The 21,247-nt window shown below is 38.3% G+C and overlaps 1 protein-coding gene, 1 non-coding gene and 1 pseudogene across 2 annotated transcripts in view; 1 reads left to right on the top strand and 2 right to left on the bottom strand.

Moving 5' to 3' along the window:
- Nucleotides 1–21,247, top strand: part of SENP7 (SUMO specific peptidase 7) — a 141,693-nt gene that overhangs the window by 28,743 nt on the left and 91,703 nt on the right. The gene's annotated exons all lie outside the window — the stretch shown is intronic.
- LOC150021371 (small nucleolar RNA SNORA68) lies at nucleotides 7,589–7,720 on the bottom strand. The gene has a single exon (XR_016513643.1). It is a non-coding gene; the product is annotated as a small nucleolar RNA SNORA68 (small nucleolar RNA).
- Nucleotides 20,720–20,814, bottom strand: LOC150021372 (U6 spliceosomal RNA; annotated as a pseudogene).

Consider the following 21,247-nt stretch of genomic DNA (forward strand, 5'->3'; position numbering starts at 1 on the left):
CCTTTAATCATAGTATTCACCCTTTGAGTGCCAATGTTCCTGTGAGTGATGCTCACAAATTTTCCCAAAAGTGCCAGCATTGCTCCCAGCAACTCTTTTTTTCAATGGCTATAAATGTAAATAACAGTGGAATAATTCGTATTTTATGTTTTGTTCTCTTTTTGTGTACCTCAGGTTATATATTAATATAATTTTTTCTCATGTTGATCCAAATTTCAAATTACACATGGCACTCAAAGGGTTAATGAGATGAGGCTATACTGGAATTAAATATAATGGGGGATTTAGATTGTGATTATTATCAGAGGGAACTTAGAACATTCCAGGATTGGACATCAGTAAATGATTAGAAAGTTGTTATTTTGCAAAAGGGTATTGAATCTTTTTTTTTAAGAATAGTTAATGAATAAAAAAAATAGCAAGGTAAAATTTACAATTACTAAGAGGATCATACAACTTAGAAGGGATATTGGAGTTCTTGAATTTATGTCAGAGAACCCTATAAGCTACTTGGTTTTATTCTCCCCTTTCTATAGAAATTATAAAAACGTATTGGTGATTCCGTAAAAGTTTGTATACCTCCTGATCCTCTACCATACAAGCAATAAATAATCATGAGGAATATGCAGTGATTATGTTTAGAGCCTCAGAATAACCATAAACTCAATTTATATAGACTTTGTTTCTCCAAAGGTTATTATAATCATGTCAGAAGTCATATTTGATTTGAGAGATGGAATACTAGAAGTAGAGGTATTATTTTTTAATGAAAATAATCAACATTTTCTGAGGGTTTGCATGTACAAAGTTGTTTTATGGGAAAGCTATCTTTAAAATCCTTGCATACTTTAAATCGGTATCATTCGAAATTCTGGTCAAGATGGAGGTGTAGGTAGACAAATTTGCCTCCTTGTGCAACCATAGAAAGAATTACAACCTGATCTCAAAGCTAATGACACCCAGACCGTCAGAAAATCGAAGTGTATGGAAGTTGGACAACCAAAGATTTAAGAAGACACATTCATCCAGGTGGGTAGGAGGGATGGAGTGGCGGAGACAGGCAGAGAGGCAGTGTGACATGGAAGGGCAGCAGCAGCAGTGGAATGGGTAGGAGGGATACCTTAGGAGCTAGCTAGCAATCTCAGGCCCAGGCCACACTGCGCAGCCCAGGGTTCCAGCACTGGGAAGATAGACGCCCCCTTTCCCCCCTTTACCTCTGGCTCTAAAAACCAGTGGGGGGTTGGGGCAGCAGAAGAAACTGCTGGGTCTTTGCTGCTTACAGGGCCAGCACAGTCTTAGAACATATGCAGACCCACCCACTCTGGGATTCACTACTGGGGCGGTAGCTGGAAGGGTGCCCATTGCACACAGGAAGGGGGTGAAGTGATTGGAAACAGGGCAAGCGACGGGTTAACCGCCAGAAGCCAGGTGGCGGCATTGCCCCCTCTCTGAGCCCTCCCCACATAGCCACAAAGTGGTGAAGCTGGTTTGCCCCGCCCTGGCAATTACCTAAGGTTCCACCCACACAATTTACATGTGCCTTTTCTACATAAGCCATGCTTCTAAGACAGGGAGTAAAAGCCCCTCTACCTAATACACAGAAACAAACACAGGGAGGCTGTCAAATTGAGGCGACAAAGAAATATGGCCCAAATGAAAGAACAGAATAAAGCCTGAGAAAAAGAACTAAGCGAAATGGAGATAACCAACCTGTCAGATGCAGAGTTAAAAACACTGGTTATCAGGTTGCTCAGAGAACTCCTTGAGTACAACAAAAAAATAAAGGAAGAAATGAGGCTACTAAGTGAAATAAAGAATAATCCACAGGAAACCAACATAGAAGGAAAGGAAGCCAGGATTGAAACCAACAGTTTTGGAACATAGGGAGTGATAAACCTTCAACCAGAACGAAAAGAAGAAATAAGAATTGAAAGAACCTTGGAGAGGATTAGGAACCTCTGAGGCCTCTCCAAATGTGCCAATATCTGAGTTATAAGGATGCCCGAAGGAGAAGAGGAGGAGCAAGAAATTGAAAACTCACTTGAAAAAATAATGATAGAAAACGTCCCTAATTTGGTGAAGGAAATAGACATACAAGTCCAAAAAGCACAAAGAATCCTAAACAAGTTGGACTCAAAGAGGAACACACCAAGACACATCATTAAGTCACAAGACGAAGACAGAGTTACTACAAAGGAGTTCCCATAAGGCTCTCAGCTGATTTCTCAAAAGAAACTTTGTAAGCAAGAAGGGACTAGCAAGAAGTATTCAAAGTGATGAAAAGCAAGGACCTACAACCTAGATTACTCTATCCAGCAAAGCTATCATTTAGAATGGAAGGGCAGATAAAGTTCTTCCCAGACAAGGTAAAGCTAAAGGAATTAATTCCTCATCACCAAGCCATTATTACATGAAATGTTAAAAGGACTTATTTAAGAAAAAAAAAATGATCAAAATCATGAACATTAAAAAGGCAGCAAATTCACAACTATCAACAATTGAATCTAAAAACAAACAAACAAAGTAAGCAAACAACCAAAACAGAATCATAGATATGGAAGTCATTTGAAGGGTTATGAGCTGCGAGGGGGAAGGAGGAGAGTGGGGAAATGGTGCAGGGATTAAGAAGCATAATTGGTAGGAACAAAACAGACGGGAATGTCAACAACAGTATAGGAAAGTGAAAAGCTGAAGAATTTATATGCACGACCCATGGTCATGAACTAAGGGAGGGGAATGCCAGAGGGGTGGGGAGTACCCAGTGGAGGTGGACAAAAATGTTGGAACAATTGTAATAGCCTAATCAGTAAAATATACTTAAAGCAATTGGTATCATTCAAGTCTCTTTTCCCCATAAGAATGCTCTTCAAGTGGTGGGAACAGGTTCTTTGAGGATATTAATCTATTGTTCCTTTAATATTACCTTTTAATCTTCTGGCATTGTCTGATTTTTTAAAATTTATTCTTTCCTAAATTATCAGCCCAGCATAAAGTGGCAATTGTTTGGCTTTTCTTACAGAGTTTACTACATCTAACTTATGTTCCAAAGTTAATGTTTTCAGGCATATTATCTGTTTTACACTATGATGTTCATTTAATGACATTGTTGGAGGATAAAAAAATATTTTAAAATTTAATAGCAGTGGGTATTCAACTATTGTAAAAGCACAGCAGTGACCAAAATTACCATGTTTTAAAACACAAAAAGATCAGTGTTGTTGATGTTATCCTGACAAAGAAAGGTGGATTGGTTCTTTTTATTGGTCAAAGTGATTCAACCACTAGGCAATATAGTTTTCTCAGCTAGCCAGTTTTGGAATAATACAATGTCATTTTTGACAAGTTTTTTAAATATGGAGGGCTTTGTATTCAGAATTTGTAGCTATGTTATATTAGGTTGGCTTCACAAAGTTAATGCCTATAAGATGCTTCTGCATTGTATTTGTGAGGAAATGTGCTTGCATATATAAAACTCTTAAACCTACGTAACTTTAACAACATACATATACAGTACCGCAAAATCCCGCAATATAGCGAAAAATCCGCAATAAATAATTAAATATAATATTTTAAAAAATCCCGTGATACAGTGAGGCTGCGATAAGTGACCCACGATATAGAGAGGGACTACTGTACTCTCAAAAAAAAAAAAAAAAAAAAAAAAGGATTAAAAAAATAATCTCCAATGTATGAAAGAAAGAGGAGACCTGACCAAATCCTAGTGACATAAACTTAGGAGGGGGGTACCTCTCTGTACTTTAAACTAGGTTTCCTCTGCCTTTACTAAAGGTTCTGGAGCTTTTGATTCTTAACTTCTTGAGACAAGAAACAATTTGGCTGACTTATTCTCCACGGATTTTTTTCTTCCTCTTTATTGATCTCATTTTCACTACCAATAAGTTTATAGAATTTGTAGTCATGGACTTAGTTCTATGGTAATACAACGTTCTTATCAAGTCGCTATTCTTTCTACCCCACATTCATTTTGGCATATTAGTAATGAAGTACATAAGTAATGGCCCTGGCTGGTTTAGCTCAGTGGATTGAGCGTCGGCCTGCGAGCTAAGTGTCGCTGGTTCGATCTTCCAGTCAGGGTACATCAGAGAAGGAAAACTCTGACTCCAAAAAACCTCCGCTGCCTTGCGGCATACCTCTTCAGGGGAAAGGCTAAGGGAGTAAACCCCGACAGAAAATCCGGAGCCGGAGTCCCTAAGGCGGTTTGACGTTGTAGTCAACACCGGCAACTCCTGCGGCGCACCTGAAGCCAAGCTGTATTGACTCCGTCTTTCCCTTGGACCCTTCAGCTGCGAAGAGAGGGGGGGTCTGCTGCATGGGCAACAGCAGACCCTCCATATCACCCTGCCCAGGCTCTGTAGCTTCAGCGTCATCGCAAGATGTCGATTCAACACGGGAGGAGACAGATACCGTGTCACTCCCGAGTCGGACTGCACAGCCATTTTCGGCGGTGCAGATGGACTCTTAGGAAGCTACACCATCGTCTCTCGAGACGGACGGCTGCCGACGACATAAGTAATATTCTCAGGCTGGATCTGAATATCCTCTATTTATAATTATGGGAGCTAACATCTGTTGAGTGCTTACTACATGCCAGAAATTAGGTTAAGCATGAATTATTTCATTTAATTTTCACAAATCTCTGAGAAGTAAGTAGTATTGGCCTTATTTCACAGATGAGGAAATTTAGGTCTTCTAATTCATTACAATGTGGAAGAATATTGTTAGTATATTTCTGGAAAATATTAGTAGACTTAATTTTTTTGTTTTAGTCATATATTATTGAGTTCTGCTAGGCTATCTGAAACAGTTTATAAATTGCTACTGTACAGTGAAGTAAAATAAAAAATATATTTGGAGAAGGAAAAAAAAAATTCCTTTATATTTATATGACTTTAGAACCTCGAATCCTGTCTACTGTGTTTGATCTCGCTTTTGAAGATTGTAATTTTTTCAGTGTTTTTTAAAAAAATTTTTAACAGTTTTACTGCAAGTTAATTTACATATTTTAAATTTTACTCATTTAAAGTCTAGCCCTGACTTGTGTGGCTCAGCGGATTGAATGCTGGCCTGTGAGCCGAAAGGTTGCTGGTTTGATTCCCAGTCAGGGCACAAGCCTGGGTTGTGGACCAGGTCCCAGTTGGGGGCGTGCAAGAGGCAATCGCAACTGATCGATGTATCTCTTACACTTCGATGTGTCTCTTCCTTCCTTCCTTCCTTCCCCTCTCTCTAAAAATAAATTAATCCCTTAAAAAGTAAAGTATAATAATTTTAGTACATTTGTAGAGTTGCATAGCTATCACCACAATATAATTTTAGAATATTTTCAAAAGTATCCCCCTAAGAACCCACAAAACCTATATGCATTCTCACCTGTAGCCCAAGGCAAACATTAACCTATTTTCTGTTTCTATAGATTTTCCTTTTGGTTAATTTTTATGCATGGAATCATACAATATGCTCTTACATGTATTCTTTTTTTCTTTTTATTGCTGAATAACATTCTATTCTATGGATATGTGTTGTTTATCTGTTCACTAGTTAATGGACATTTGGGTTATTTCCACTTTTGGATATTGTGAATAATGTTGACATAAATACTCTTGTTCAGGTTTTTGTGTAGACCTATGTTTTCATTTCTCTTTGGATTGGGATTCTAGGTTGGAATTAAACCATTAAATTGTTTTTCAAAATCACTGATGTTTAACATTCCCATTGTCAGTGTATGAGTTTTCCATCTTTTCTACATCCTCACCAGTACTTATTTTTCTTCCTTCTCGTCCTTCCATAGACGTCATAGTGGATGTGAAACCGTATCTTGTGTATTGATATGTTTTTCCTAATAACATTGTGTCTTTTCATGATATGTGCTTGGTGGTCATTTGTTTATCTTCTTTGGAGAATGTCTGTTTAGATCCTTTGCCCATTTTATTTCTAAATCATTCATTCATTAATTAATTCATTTATTTATATCCTTTGCCCATTTTAAAATTGTGATGTTTTTGTTTTTGTTGTTGATTTGTAAGAGTCTTTTGTATATTCTGGATACAGTCCTTATGAGATATTTGATTTACAAATATTTTCTCCTGTCCAGCTTTTCACTTTATTTACTTATTTAGAGGAAGGGTGGGAGAGGGAGGGAGGGAGAGAAACATTGATGTATGCGAGAAACATTGATCAGTTGCCTCTCGCATGCCCCTAAGTGGGGACCTGGCCTGCAACCCAGACATGTGTCCTGATCAGGAATAGAACCAGTGACCTTTTGGTTCTCAGGCCAGCGCTTAATCCACTGAGCCACACCAGCCAGGGCTCACTTTCTTTAATTAAAAAATTTTTTATTGTATATTTTTCTTTACCATTTAGTCCCCTTACACCCTCTACCCACAGCAACCCCCACACTGTTGTCCATGTCCATGAATCCTTTTTCCTTTTTGCTCAATCCCACTATCCCCTTACTTCCACCCATCTGCTTGTAGCCGTCATCCTGCTCTCTATCTATGAGTCTGTCTTTATTTTTCTTGTTAGTGCAGTTTGTTCATTAGGTTCCACATATGAGTGAAATCATACGCTATTTGTCTTTCTCAGACTGGCTTATTTTGCTTAGCATAATGTTCTCCAGGTCCATCCATACTGTCGCAAAGGGTAAAATTTTCTTGTTGTTTATGGCCGAGTAGTATTACATTGTGTAAATGTATCATAGTTGTTTTATCCACTCATCTACTGATGGAACTTGGGCTGCTTCCATATCTTGGCGATTGTAAATAACGCTGCAATAAACACAGGGGTGCTAATGTTCTTTTAGAATTAGTGTTTTGGGTTCCCTCAGATATATTCCCAGAAGTGGGATAGTTGGGTTGTAAGGCAGATCCATTTTTAATTTTTTTTGTGGTATCTCTATACTGATTTCCACAGTGGCTACACCAGTCTGCATTTCCACCAACAGTGCAGAAGGGTTCCCCTTTTTCCATATCCTCGCCAGCACTTGTTTGTGGATTTATTGATGATATTCATTCTGAGAGGTGTGAGGTGATATCTCATTGTAGTTTTAATTTGCATTTTTCTAATGATTAATGATGTTGAGCATCTTTTCGTATGTCTATTGGCCATCTAAATGTCCTCTTAGGAGGAGTGTCTATTCAGGTTCTTTCTCCATTTTTTAATTGGATTGTTTGTTTTTTTGTTGTTGAGTTTTATAAGTTCTTTATAAATTTTGGATATTAGCCCCTTATCAGATGTGTCAGCTCACGTTTTTTTGTTGTTGTTGAAATAGTTTTGGATCATAAAGTTGGGAGCAATCTCATTGCATTTTTGTGACCTGGTCTACTTGTCATGGTCTTTTTAACAGTGCCTTCCATATTGCATAGAAGTCTCTTGGTAGACTGGAGGAGCAGATGCTGCTGCAACAGCTGGTGTTTGATTTGTCTTGATGGTTTCAACACTGGCATAGAAACGACTCTTTGGAGGTGTCCCTTCCATTCACCTTGAATGCATGCATGAAAGGGATATTTCTTCGAAGCTTGCCAATTTTTATTTCAAGTAAAATAATCATTGTTTTTTTTTTTTTTCCCACCAGAAGTGTAGAACCTCCCAATTCACTTTGAGGGGCATGGCCACAGCCCCCAAAGGCGATGAGATACACTTGCTGTCAGCACCTGTGTTTAAACTGCTGCTAAGACAAACAGCAATTCTTGGGTTTGGGTGCTTAAATAATCATTGTTTTTAGGAGTTTGATTGGTTAGACTGTCCATCTTCATCCCAAAGCCCTCTATTATTGAAGTAAAATTATCCAGTTTAGTTTTTTTTTTTAAGTATATTTTATTGATTATGTTGTTACAGTAGTTCCAGTTTTTTCCCCCTTTGCTCCTCTCTGTCCAGCAATCCCACCTCCCTTAGTTCATGTCCACGGGTTGTGCATATAAGTTCTTTGGCTTCACCCTTTCCTGTATTGTTCTTAACATCCCCCTGTCTATTTTGTACCAACCAATTATGCTTCTTAATCCCTGCACCATTTCCCCATTTCTCCCCCACCTCTCTCCCAGCTGATAACCCTGCAGATGATCCCCATACTTATGATTCTGTTCCTATTCTGGTTTGCTTAGTTGGATTTTGTTTTTATTTTTTAGATTCAGTTGTTGATAGTTGTGAGTTTGTTGTCATTTTAGTGTTCATAGTTTTGATCTTCTTTTTCTTAAGTAAGTCTCTTTGACATTTCATATAATAACGGCTTGGTGATGATGAACTCCTTTGGCTTCACCTTGTCTGGGAAGCACTTCATCTGCCCTTCCATTCCAAATGATAGCTTTGCTGGATAGAGTAGTCTTGGTTGTAGGTTGCTTTTCATCACGTTGAATACTGCTTGCAGTCCCTTCCTGCCTGCAGAGTGTCCTCTGAGAAATCAGCTGATAGTCCTATAGGCACCCTCCTGTAGGCAATTCTCTGCCTCTCTCTTGCTGCCCCTGTCTTTATTTTTTACTTTTGGCATCTCAGTCATGATGCGTCCTGGACCCTCTGGGTCCAGCTTGCCTGGGACCCTCCGTGCTTCCCGACCTGTATGTCCATCTCCTTTGCAAAATTTGGGAAATTTTCTCATTTTTTTCAATTCTTGCTTCCTCATTCTACACTTATTGACTGTTTTTTCCTTCCTTATGCTCCAAATCATTGATTTGAACCCCAGTTTTCTTCCCTTCATCATTGGTTTTGTGTGTATTTTCCTTCGTTTCACTTAGCATAGCCTTCACTTCTTCTCTTATGTGTTTGCCATACTCAAACATATCTCTCAAGCCTGTGAGCATCTTTATCACCAGTGTTTTGAATTCTGCATCTGGTAGGTTGTCTATCTTCCCCTCTGTTAGGTTGGCTATCTCCTTGTCGCTTAGTTCTCCCACTGGAACCTTGATCCGTTCCCCCTTTTGGGCCATACTTCTCTGTCTCCTCATTCTGACAGGCTCCTGTGTTTGTTTGCCTTTGAGTCCCAGGTAGAGCTGTCATTCCTGTTATGTTGTAAGGGGCGGAGCCTTAGGGATTCGTCAGTGCAGGGCGACCTGTTTCACCACGTTGTGGCGCTGTATGTGGGGGAGGGGTCGGAGAGGGAACAATGCTACCTTCCCAGCACTTGGCCCTTTTCCAGGCACCTCTCCCACTTCTGCACTGGACTGGCTCCTCTCTAGCTGCTGCCCTAGTCGTCGTTCCCAGAGTGGGAAGGTCTGTGGATGTTCTAGGTCCATCGGGGCCCTTTAAACAAGCAGACTCTGCTAAGAGACCAGCAGTTTCTGCCTCTGCCCCAACCCCCCCGGTCTGCACAGTCAGAAGCAATGAGGCTTGATTTTTCTCAGTGCTGGGACGGTGAGCTGCGAGGTCAGGTGAGGAGCTGGGAATGCTCCCTAGGTGTCCCTTCTGACTTTTTAAAACATGTGACTGCATTTTCTGCCGGCCTGCTGCTGCCACTGCCACTGCTGCTGCTGCCACCACACCGCATCCTCTCTTCCCTGGCTCCGCCCCTCCTACCTGTTTTGATAAGTATTTCTTCTTTATATCTTTGTTTGCTGGACTTTCATGCAGTTTGGTTTTCTGGAACTTCAGGTTGTTTCAAGTTTTTTGGTAGTTGTATTTCTTCTTAGTTGTGGAGGGAGATGCAGTATATTTGTCTTTGCCTCCATTTTGGCAGGAAGTTCCCCATTTTAGTTTCTTACCATTCACATGTAGGCATGGGAGCATTAGGGGGTCATGATCTTTTGTCCAAGACTCCTTTTTCTTTTTGTTCATGCTACTTGGATAGTTGCTTCCTCTGTGGTTACCTCTTGCATCATTGATTCTGCAACATCTAATGCAGACATATTGACTTCAGGCTCAGACTTTCTCTGGTGCCCCTCCAGGGCTACCATAGTACTTTGACTTAGGAGATAGTTCAGCAGATGGTGGTTGTGGCATGGAAATTGCTTCTTCATGTTGAGGTTTTATTGTTTGGCTATTGGGTGGTTATGTTGATAGTTCCATCTTTTCACTTTTCAAAAAATGTTATTGTTGTTCAATTACTGTTGTCCCAATTTTCCCCCCATTGCTCTCCTCTGCCCCACTCCCTGCCCCCACACTCAATCCCCATCCTGTTGTTCATGTCCATGGATGCTTTATACTAGTTCCTTGACTAGACTCTTCACCTTCTTTCCCCCCATTATCCCCTCTTCCCTCCAGTTGTTGTTAGTTTGTTCCTTGTTTCCATGTCGCTGGTTCTGTTTTGCTCATTTGTTTGTTTTGTTTCCTAGGTTCCACTTATAGGTGAGATCATATGGTATCTGTCTTTCAATGCCTGGCTTATTTCACTGAGCATAATAAGCTCCAGTTCCATACATGCTGTCATGAAGGGTAGGAGTTCCTTCTTTCTTTCTGCTGCATAGTATTCCATTATGTAAATGTACCACAGTTTTTTGATCCACTTATTTACTGATGGGCACTTAGACTGTTTACAACACTTGGCTATTGTAAATAGCACTGCTATGAACATTGGGGTGCAGAGGTTCTTTGAAATGGTGTTTCAGGATTCTTAGAGTATAATCCCAGCAGTGGGATCACTAGATCAAAATGCAGCTCCAGTTTTAGGTTTTTGAGGGAACTTCATACTGTTTTTCTCAGTGGCTGCACCAGTCTGCATTCCCACCAACAGTGCAGTAGGGTTCCTGTTTCTCCACATCCTCACCAGCACTTGTTTGTTGATATGTTGATGATGGCCTTTCTGACTGGTAGGAGGTAGTATTTCATTGTGGTTTTACTTTGCATATCTCCGATGGCTGGTGATGTTGAGCATCCTTTCATGTGTCTATGGCCCTCTGTATGTCCTCCTTGGAGAAATGTGTTCAGGGTCTTTGCCCATTTTTGAATTGCATTGTTTGTCTTCCTGATGTTGAGTCTTATGCGTTCTTTATATATTTTGGAGATCAAACCCTTGTCTGAGGTATCACTGGCAAATATGTTTTCTCATATGGTTGGATCCCTTTTCATTTTGATGATGTTTTCTTTATCTGTGCAGAAGCTTTTTAATTTGATGTAGTCCCATTTCTTTATTCTTTTCTTTATTTGTCTTGTCCTAGGAGATCTTGTCTTAGTCTGTTTGGGCTGCTGTAACAAGATGCTATAGAAGAGGCAGCTTAAAAAAAAACAAACATTTATTTTTTTATAATCAAGAGGCTGTGAAATCCAGGATCATGGTGCTGAGGGTTTCCTGGTTTGTATATGGACATCTTTTTTCTGTGTCCTCATAAAGCAGAAGTGGTTTCTCTGGAGCCTTTTCTATAAGAGGGTTCATGAAGGCCATGAGGACTCATGACCATATCACTTCTTAAAGGCCCCACTTTAGGGGGTAAGAGTTCAATATATGAATATGAAGTGTGTGTGAAAAACATTTAGAACAAAGCTGATCTTGATTTTTCATCTGTTCTGGCAATCTCTGCCTTTTGGTTTGATTGTTTAATCCATTCACATTTCATGTGACTCAGAGTGTCTGGAGAGCCATAATTCCTTTGAAGGCATGAGGAAAGGATTGCTCCATATCTCTCTCCTATCTTCTTTAGACATTATTCTGCTTTTAGGTGCATCACTGCAATTCTCCATGTTTACATGTTTGTCTTCACATTGTCTTCCCTCTGTGTATGTCTGTTTCTGTATTCAGTGTGCAGTTTTTATAGGACAATAGCCATAATGTATTAGGACCTAAACTACTGACTTGATTTTAACATGAATACTTCTGTAAAGACAGTATTTCCAAATAAAATAACATCCTGAGATACTCTGTTGAATAGAAATGGTGAAAGTGAGCCTTTTTTTTCATGTTTTTGATTTAGAAGAAAAGGTTTCAGTGTTTCACAATTAAGTCTGATATTCACTGTGAGTTTTTCAAAATGGCTTTTATCATGTTGAAGTAGTTTCCTTCTATTGGCTTGTTTCATGTTTTTTATCATGAAAGGGTATTAAACATTGTCAAAAGCTATATTTTTATCAGTTGGGATGATTATGTGTTTTTTCTCTCATTATATTAATACGGTTTATTATATCAATGAATTTTTGTATGTTGGACCATCCTTGCATTTCAGGAATACATTCCACTTGTTTATAGTATATAATCTTTTTTCTAAGATATTGAATTTTGTTCCTTAGTATTTTGTTGAGGATTTTACATGAATGCTTGTAAAGGATATTGGTCTTTCTTTTTATTTTATTTAAAAAAAATCATATTATTCAGTTTATTTTCTTCATTGTACTTAGTATAAAATGTATGTATATGCTATTAAATATATATGATATATTTATGTATAAATTTATAGTGTATATTTAAAAATATATACATATATAAATGCCTATTATATGTATATAATATGTTAGAAGAAGCATGATTTGAGGGAAGTAATAACAAAGCAGCTTTATTTGTATTAAAACTTTAAGGTTATCTTATAAAAATGTATTGCTAAAAAGTTTCTCTGATACCTCCAAGAGGTCATCCACCTCTACTATTAAATAGGTCCAGTAAGAGAAGATTTGCTATCTTGTATGTCAAGCTATTCTATAGTTGAAGGATTCTAATTCTTAAAAAATTTATCATATTGATGCAAAATGTTTTCTTATAGCTTTACAACTAATTCTGCTTTTTTTCCCCTTTAGAGCTACATAAAATACATCACGTATTTACAGATTCGTTTTTTATAATATTTGATTGAACATAGAATATTACAAATTTAATCTTTAAAGAGGAGTGAGAACATTGTAATGTTAAAGATGGTTTTTATTAAAATATTTATTTTTAAAAATACGTTTATTAGAATATCTAGGAAATAGTAACCAAAGCAATGACATTATAGACAAAAAGCAAACAAGAATTTACTGAAGTAACCAGAATGGTTGGTTGGTTCTTGATGTTGCTGTCATGGAAATGGGGAGGGGAGCTTAGGCATAAGGTAGAGCAGTTGTTAAATTCAAGAAATTGGTTTTGACTGGTGGCTGGTAAGATCAAGTCTTCATCTTATGGTTCGTTTTCTTTTATTTTTTAAATCATTTTTGTTTTTCAGTTTCAGTTGACATACAATATATTAGTTTCAGTTGTGTACCCTAATGATTAGACATTATGTAACTTACTGATTATCCCAATAAATCTCATACCCATCTGACACCATACATGGTTTTTTGAATAATATTGACTATGCTCCCTATGCTGCACTTTACATCCCCATGACTTTTCGGTAACTACTAATTTGTACTTCTTAATCCCTTCAACTTTTTTACCCATACGTCTCACCCTTCTCCTATTTGGAAACTGTTGAAATGTCCTCTGCATGTATGAGTCTGTTTTCTGCTTGTTTGTTTATTTTGTTTCTTTTTTTTAAGATTCAATTATTGACAGATAATGTATTTATTACCATTTTCTTTTTCCTATTTTTTATCTTTATTTATTTTCTTCTTCTTAAAGGAGCCCCTTTAACATTTCATGTAATAACTGGTTTGGTGGTGATAAACTCCTTTTGCTTTTCCTTGTCTGGGAAGCTCTTTATCTGTCTTTTGTTCTTAAATGATATCTTTGCTGGGTAGGGTAATCTTGGTTGTAGGTCCGTGCATTTCATCACTTAGTGAATATTTCTTGCCAGTTACTTCTGGCCTGCAAAGTTTCTTTTGAGAAATCAGCTGACAGTCTTGTGGAGATCCCTTGTAGGTAACTAACTGGTTTTCTTTTGCTGCTTTTAAGATTCTGTCTTTGGCCCCTGCTGGGTAGCTTGGCTGCTTGGAGTGGAGTCCTGAACACCAAAAAGTTGACGGTTTGATTCCCAGTCAGGGCACATACCAGGCTGCAGGTTTGATCCCCAGTCGGGGTGTGTATAGGAGGCAGCCAATCAGTGTTTCTCAAATCGTTATATCTATTTCTCCCCCCTCCTCTCTCCCTCCCCATTCCTCCCTCCTTTCTTCCTTTCCTCCCTCCCTCCCTCCCTCCCTTCTTCTCTCTCTAAAATCAATAAACATATCCTTGGGTGAGGTTTAAAAAATTTTAGAAGATCCTTAGTTTTTAACCTTTATCATTTTAATTATGATGTTTCTTGGGGTAGGTGTCTTCTTGTTTAGGACCCTCTCTGCTTCCTGGACTTGTATGTCTATTTCCTTCACCAGGTTAGTGAAGTTTTTTGTCATTATTTTTTCAAATAGGTTTTTAATATCTTGTTCTCTCTATTCTCCTTCTGGCACCCCTGTGATGTGAATGTTGGTGTGCTTGAAGTTGTTCCAGAGGCTCCTTAAACTACCCTGAGTTTTTATTTTTATTATTTTATTTATTTTTTAACCTTTTTAGATTCTTTTTTGTTTTTGCTGTTCTGATTGTTTTCTGCTTCCTTGTATTCCAAATAGGTGATTTGATTCTTGCCTTTATCTACTCCACTGTTGATTCCCTCTAAATTCTTCATTTCAGTTAATGTATCCTTCTTTTTTGACTTGTTCTTTTTCATGGTTTCCATGTCTTTTTTTTATGATGTTGAAGCTCTAAGTTCAGCTACTCTTCCCCTAACTTTGTTGAGCATCCTTATAACCAGTATTTTGAACTTTGCATCTGGTAGATTGCTTGTCTCCATTTTGTTTAGCTCTTTTTATGGAGATTTGTTCTGTCCTTTCATTTGGGCCATGTTTCTTTGTCGCCTAATTTTGGCAGCCTCCCTGTGTTTGTTTCTATATATTAGGTAAGGCTATGTATCCCAGGCTTGGTAGAGTGGCCTAATGTAGTAGGTGTCCTGTAGGGTCCAGTGGCACAGCCTCCTCATTCACCTGAGCTGGGCAAGCCAGGTCCCACCCTGCCCACCCCATTTAACCCTTTGAGTGCCAACGTCACTGTGAGCGATTCTGACAAATTTTTCCAGAAGTGCCAGGGTCACTCCCAGTGACTTTTTTTGATGGCTATAAATGTAAATAGAAATGAAATAATTGGTATTTTATGTTTTATTCTCTTTTTTGTACCTCAGGTTATATATTGATATAATTTTCTCTCATGTTGATCCAAATTTCGATTTACACATGACACTCAAAGGGTGAAGCTCTGTACACCCTCCTGTTGTATTTGAGCCTTGATTGCACATCAATGGGAGGGATTTACCCCCTGGCAAGTCAGTTGTAAGGACTTGCACAACCACCTTGAAGACCATCTTTGTATGGGCCCACCCCACAGAGCAGGACTTATTTCAGCAGGTCTGGTGTCTGCTGAGTCTGCCCCTTTAGTGTGTGGCTTGTGGAGGCTGTTGGGTGGTGCTTCAACGTGGTCTGAAGCTGTCCAACTGATGCACGGGCTTTGTCGCCTCCCAGGAGGTACAGGCCAAGGTCAGCGCTGCTTGTGTTCTGCCTTGGGTCTCCTGCCTTCAGCTACAAAGCAATCTGCAGAATGGCTATTGTTAGGGCTGATCTTGGAGGAGAGAATTTAGGCAAGTTTGAAGCGTAAGCTAAGGCAGGCCGATGTATGGAGAAGCTACTGGAAACAGCTTGGGTTATCAGCAAGTTGGGTGGGGCTGGGTCTCAGGGAATTATAGGGCGGGGTGAACGTGAACGCTGTGAGACAGATTTATGGGGACTCAGATATGGTGCCTACCTGTAAACTCTATTGAGGGGAGCACTTCAGTTTGGGATTAAGCTGCCTTTCCAACTCTCACTCTGAAGCCAGACACTTCGATTCCTCCCTTTATGTCCCTGGTGCCTTTGGAGATGCTGCCCCAGCGCTTGAACTCAGGGATTGAGTCCAAGTAAGTGGGTGCTGGGTTCTTTAAGAGGAAATGCCTGGGACTCCAGAAGCTTCTGTGTCACTCAGCCACAGTCTCTGCTGTTTTTTACATCCAAAGGTTATACAGACTTCTCTTCCTGGCACATGGAACCCCAGGCTGGTGTCTTGGTGTGGGGCTGGGACCCCTTGCTCCTCACGGGTGACCTCTGCAGCTGAGATGTCCCTCCCCATTTTTATCCACTGCATGTGGGTGTGGGACCAGCCCTCCTGCCAGTGTTCACGTGGCTTCTTTATATCCTTAGTTGTCAGACTTAGTTGTTAATGATGGTTCTGTAGTTTAGTTTTGATTTTGATATGCTTGTGGGAGGATGTGAGTGCCGCATTTGCCTGTGTTGCTGCCATCTTGACTGGAAGCTATATATTTTTTTCTTGTAGTGTCTGTCTATTTGGTATCAGGATAATGCAGTCTCTTAGAAGAAGTTAGTAATTGTTCCCTTTCCTCTCATTGTTTATGAAAATTCAGAAGAATTGGTGTTCTTCATTAAATGTAAGATATCACCAGTGAAACTGTCAGGTCTAGGGCTTTTTTTTTCTTTTTTTCCCTGATTACTGATTCAGTCTCTTTACTAATATAGGTTTTAATCTTGTTAGGTTTTGTGTTTCTAGGAATTTTTCCATTTCATCTAGATTATCCAATTTGTTGACATACAGTTCTTTATAATACTTAAAGTTTTTAAAATTTTTGTAGAGACATTAGTAACAGCCTCACTTTCATTTCTGATTTTAGTAATTTTTGTTTTCTCTTTTTTTCTTGGTCCATTTATCTAAAGGTTTGTCAAGTTTGTTGATCTTTTCAAAGAAGCTACTTCTGGTTTAATTAATTTCTGTTTTGCTGTACTATTTTGTCTATCATTTTTTTCCCTCTAACTTTTATAATATCCTTCCTTCTGTGAGTTTTGGGTTTAGTTTGTTCTAGTTTCTTTCTTTTTTTAAAAAAGATTTTATTTATTTATTTTTAGAAAGAGGGGGAGGGAGGGAGAAAGAGAGGGAGAGAAACACATCAATGTGTGGTTGCCTCTCACACACCCCCAGCTGGGGACCTGGCCTGCAACCCAGGCATGTGCCCTCGCCAGGAATCAAACTGGCAACCCTTTGTTTCGCAGGCCAGCACTCAATCCATTGAGCCACACCAGCAAGGGCATGTTCTTCTAGTTTCATAAAATGTAAAGTTAGGTTGTTGATTTGAGATTTTTCTTTTTAAAGATTTTATTTTTAGAGCAAGGGGAAGGGAAGGACAAAGAGATGGAGAGAAACATTTATGTGTGAGAGAACCACTGATGTGTGAGAGAAACATCAATTGGTTGCCTCCTGCACACACCCCATCTTGGGTCCAAACCCTCAACCCAGGCACATATTCCAGCCGGGAATCGAACTGGTGACTTTTTGCTTTGCTGGACGATATCCAACAAACTGAGCCATGCTGAACAGGGCAAGATGTTTTTAAAGTAAGCATTTTTAGCTACAAGTTACCCTCTGCACTGCTTTTGTTTGTCCTATGAATTTTTGTAATTTGTGTTTTTGTTTTCATTTATCTGTACTTTCTAATTTTTCTTGTGATTTCTTCATTGCTTGTTAAACAATGTCATTTTCCACAAATTTATGAGTTTTTTAGTTTCCCTTTTTTACTGCTATCTATTTCATCCTGTTGTGGTCAGAGAAGGAGCTCTATTTGATATCTATCTTTCTAAATCTATTCACATTTAATTTGTTGCCTAAAATACAGTCTTCCCTGGAGAAGAATGTGTGTTCTGTTATTGGGTATACATAGTGGAAACTTGGTCCTCTAATTTAATTCGTTCTGGAAAACTGTTTGAGAAGCAATTTGTTTGAAAACTGAATCTCCATTGTCACCTGAGAGATGCATGACTGATCATACAGGTATCAGCATGAAAGGGTTGTCGGGTAGAGAACTGAGACCTGAAGTTTTGTTAAACAACCAAGACACCGAATTGGTTGAGAACCAAGATTTTGAGAACCAAGGTTTGAATGTATGTCTGTTATATCTGGTGGCTTTATTGTGTTCTCATTCTGTTCTTTCCTTTTTATTGTCTTAAATTTAAATTTTATTTTTCAATTACAGTGTACATTCAGTAATATTTTGTATTAGTTTCAAATGTACAGCAGAGTGGTTAGATGATTATATATCATTCTTCACTGCTCTCATTAAGGTATTGAAGTGTTCAAGTATTATTGTAGAATTATATATTTCTGTTGTATGTTCTGTCAGGTTTTTGCATCACATATTTTGATGGTCTGTTATAAGGTGTGTAAATGTTTATATTTATTTAGATGAAGCCTTTTTATTGATTCAGCCTCATCTGTAACACTGCATATACCTGACACATAGTAACTGTTTTTTACATGTTTATTGGGAGAATGGATGGATAAGTCTCCTTAGTCCTTTCATATAAAAAGGGGAGCTGGCATAAAATAAGCCTCCAATCAGTATTTGGTTCTTACCTCTGTCCCCACAGGTGCAAGGCATGTAAATATTTATAAAGGTTATATTTTGGCTGTATTATACCTTGTATTACTACATAATGTCCTTTATCTCTCATAAACTTTTTTGATTTAAAGTATTTTGTTTGATGTTAATACAGCCGTGCTTCCTTTTGACAGTATTTGCTGGAAATATTTCTTTCCATCCTTTTACTTTTCAACCTATTTGGATTGGATGTCAGTTTTGTGTAGACAGCAAGTTGGAGCATGTTCTTTTATTCATTCTGCCACTGTGATTTAAGAGTTAAATTCATTTACATTTAAAGTAATGATTCATAAGCAATGACATTTCTATCATTACTATTTTTTAAAAAGAATTTATTAATTTTTAGAGAGAGGGGGAGAGAGAGAAACATTGATGTGTGAGAGATACAATGGTTAGCTGCCTCTCACATGCCCCCAGGCGGGGACCTGGCCTGCAACCTAGGCATGTGCCCTGTCCGCGAATCAAACTGGCAACCTCTTGGTTCAAAGGCCAATGCTCAATCCATTCAGCTACATCAACCAGGGCACTATTTGTTTTTATATTTCTGAGAGCTTTTTTTGTCCTACCTTTTCTATATTACTCTCTTGTTTGAGTGATTTTTTTATAGTGAAATGTTTAAATTCCTTTCTTATTTTCTTTTGTATGGCCATTTCTTTGTGTGTTACCATGGGGATTATATTTAACATTCTAAAGTTATAGCACTCTCCACCTGGTTTTCTTGAATAACATGAAAAATTCCTGTTCCTTTACAGCTCCATTCACACCTCTTTCAGTTCCTGATGTTAGAAAACTATATCTTGATGTATTTTACGCTCAAAAAATCACAAAATAATAATTATTTAAAATGGATTTTCCTTTAAACTATGTAGAAAATAAAATTTGAAGTAATAAACTAAAGTTGCAGTAATAGTAGCTTTTAGAATAATTTGTTTTTAAGAAAGTACATTGGCCTGTTAAATCATGTAGAAGACCAGTAGTGGAGTTATAAACTTAAGTTATGATAATAACTTTTGTAATTGTGTATTTATATTTATTGAGATCTTTATTCCTTCCTATGGCATCTAGTTACTGTGTAGTGTCTTTTCAAGGGCTTACAGGACACCCTTGAGCACTTCTTGTAAGATAGGTCCAGTGGTAACAAATTCCATCAGCTTACGTTTGTCTGGGAATGTCTTTTTTTAATTTTTTTTATTATTGATTATATTGTTACAACAGTTCCAATTTTCTCCCCTTTGCTCCCCTCCACCCAGCACCCCCCTCCCCCAGCAATCCCCCCCAAGTCCATACCCCTGGCTCGTAAAAATTAACTATCCCCCCCCCCCCAAATATTAGGACCCTTTGTTATCTTGTAAAGGACAATGGGCGAAGGTCTCAAGCTCCTCTAGCTGCTTCAAGCTGGACATGGTCGTCGTCCTACCTACCCTTGGGTCCAGAAAACCCTAATAAGAGTGGGAGTGTGGAGGGGAGGGTGGCCTTCCCACATGGGGAAGGATCGTGCAGACTCCAGGTCAGTTGGCTGTCTCCAGTCAACGGCTTGCTTGGTTTAACAGGCTTGTCTGGGAATGTCTTAATTTCTCACTCTTGAAAGACAGTTTTGCTGAATATAAGATTTTTGGTTGATAGTTTTTTTCTTTTAGAATTTTGAATATGTCAGCCCATAGCCTTCTGGCCTCTAAAATATCTAATGAAAAATTTCCTATTGTCTTATTTAGGATCTCTTGTATGTGACAACTCACTTTTCTCTTCCTGCTTTCAAGATTCCTTTCTCCTTTTTTTTCTTTAGAAAGTTTGATGTGGGTTTCTTTGAGTTCATCTTATTGGAGTTCTTTAAGCTTCTTGGATGTTTATATTTATATATTTCATTACTTAGGAAGTTTTTAGCCATATTTTTTTCAGATATTTTTTCTGTTTCTTTTCATCCTGGCAATCCCACAGTGTTTGGTTGGTCACTTTGATGATGTCTCACTGATCCCTTTGGCTCTGTTACTTTTCTTGTGTCTTTTTTCTTCCTGTTCCTTAGACCTGATAATTTCCATTTGTTGTATCTTTTAAGTTTGCTGATACTTTTTTTTCTTTTTGATTGGTAAATCTTTGGTCACTGCTAGCTCTGGGTTCTTACACTCTTCCTGAGGTGTAGATATTGTTTATCAAGGGTAATTGACATAATCTCTAGTCCTTAGTTGCTTTTCTGTAAAATTGGGAAGATAGTCATTAAGGCATCCTTCCAAGTTCACTGATTCTTCTGTTTGCTCAAATCTGCTTTTGAATTCCTCTGAATTTTATTTTAATTACTGTTTTTCAGATATAGAATTCCTTTTTGGTTTCTTTTTAGGTGTTCTGCCTCTTTGTTGATATTTCCATTTTGTTCATATATCATTTTCTTGACTTTCTTCAGAGCTTCCTTCAGTTCTTTGAGCATCTTTAATACAACTGGTTTTAAAAACATGGAATGCATCACGAATTTATATGTCTTCCAGGGGCCATGATAATCTCTGTTGTTCCAATTTTAGATATGTGCTGCTGAAACAAGCACTAATACAGCTGTTTTAAGGATTCTCTAGGACATCTGCCATCAGGTCTTTCTCAGGGACAGTTTCTGTTGATTTTTTTCTTTGAATGGGCCATATTTTCCTGTTTCAAGTTTTATTTATTTATTTATTTATTTTTTGATTGTTAGGGGCTGTCTTCTTGTCAAAGTTCAACATGGCTGGTAAACTTAATGTCAAGTCTTTTTGAGCCATTATTGGTGTATATGCAGTAACTTTTGGATTTCCCCCTTTTATGCATTTAATTTTGAATGTTATAGTCTTTAATGTTTGGCTCCCAAAAAGGGAAAAAGAGAAAAATAAAGAGGAAAAGGGTCACTGGATCTTTAAATCCCCTAGAAGTTACTTCTGCCAGATAGTTTGGGTTTTGCAAGAGTGGGAGGAAGGGCAACCCTAGTGGCTGTTCCTTGTTCAAAAAGC

This window comes from Furipterus horrens, unplaced genomic scaffold (assembly GCF_987537825.1).
Source record: "Furipterus horrens unplaced genomic scaffold, mFurHor1.1.pri manual_scaffold_1, whole genome shotgun sequence".
NCBI lineage: Eukaryota > Metazoa > Chordata > Mammalia > Chiroptera > Furipteridae > Furipterus > Furipterus horrens.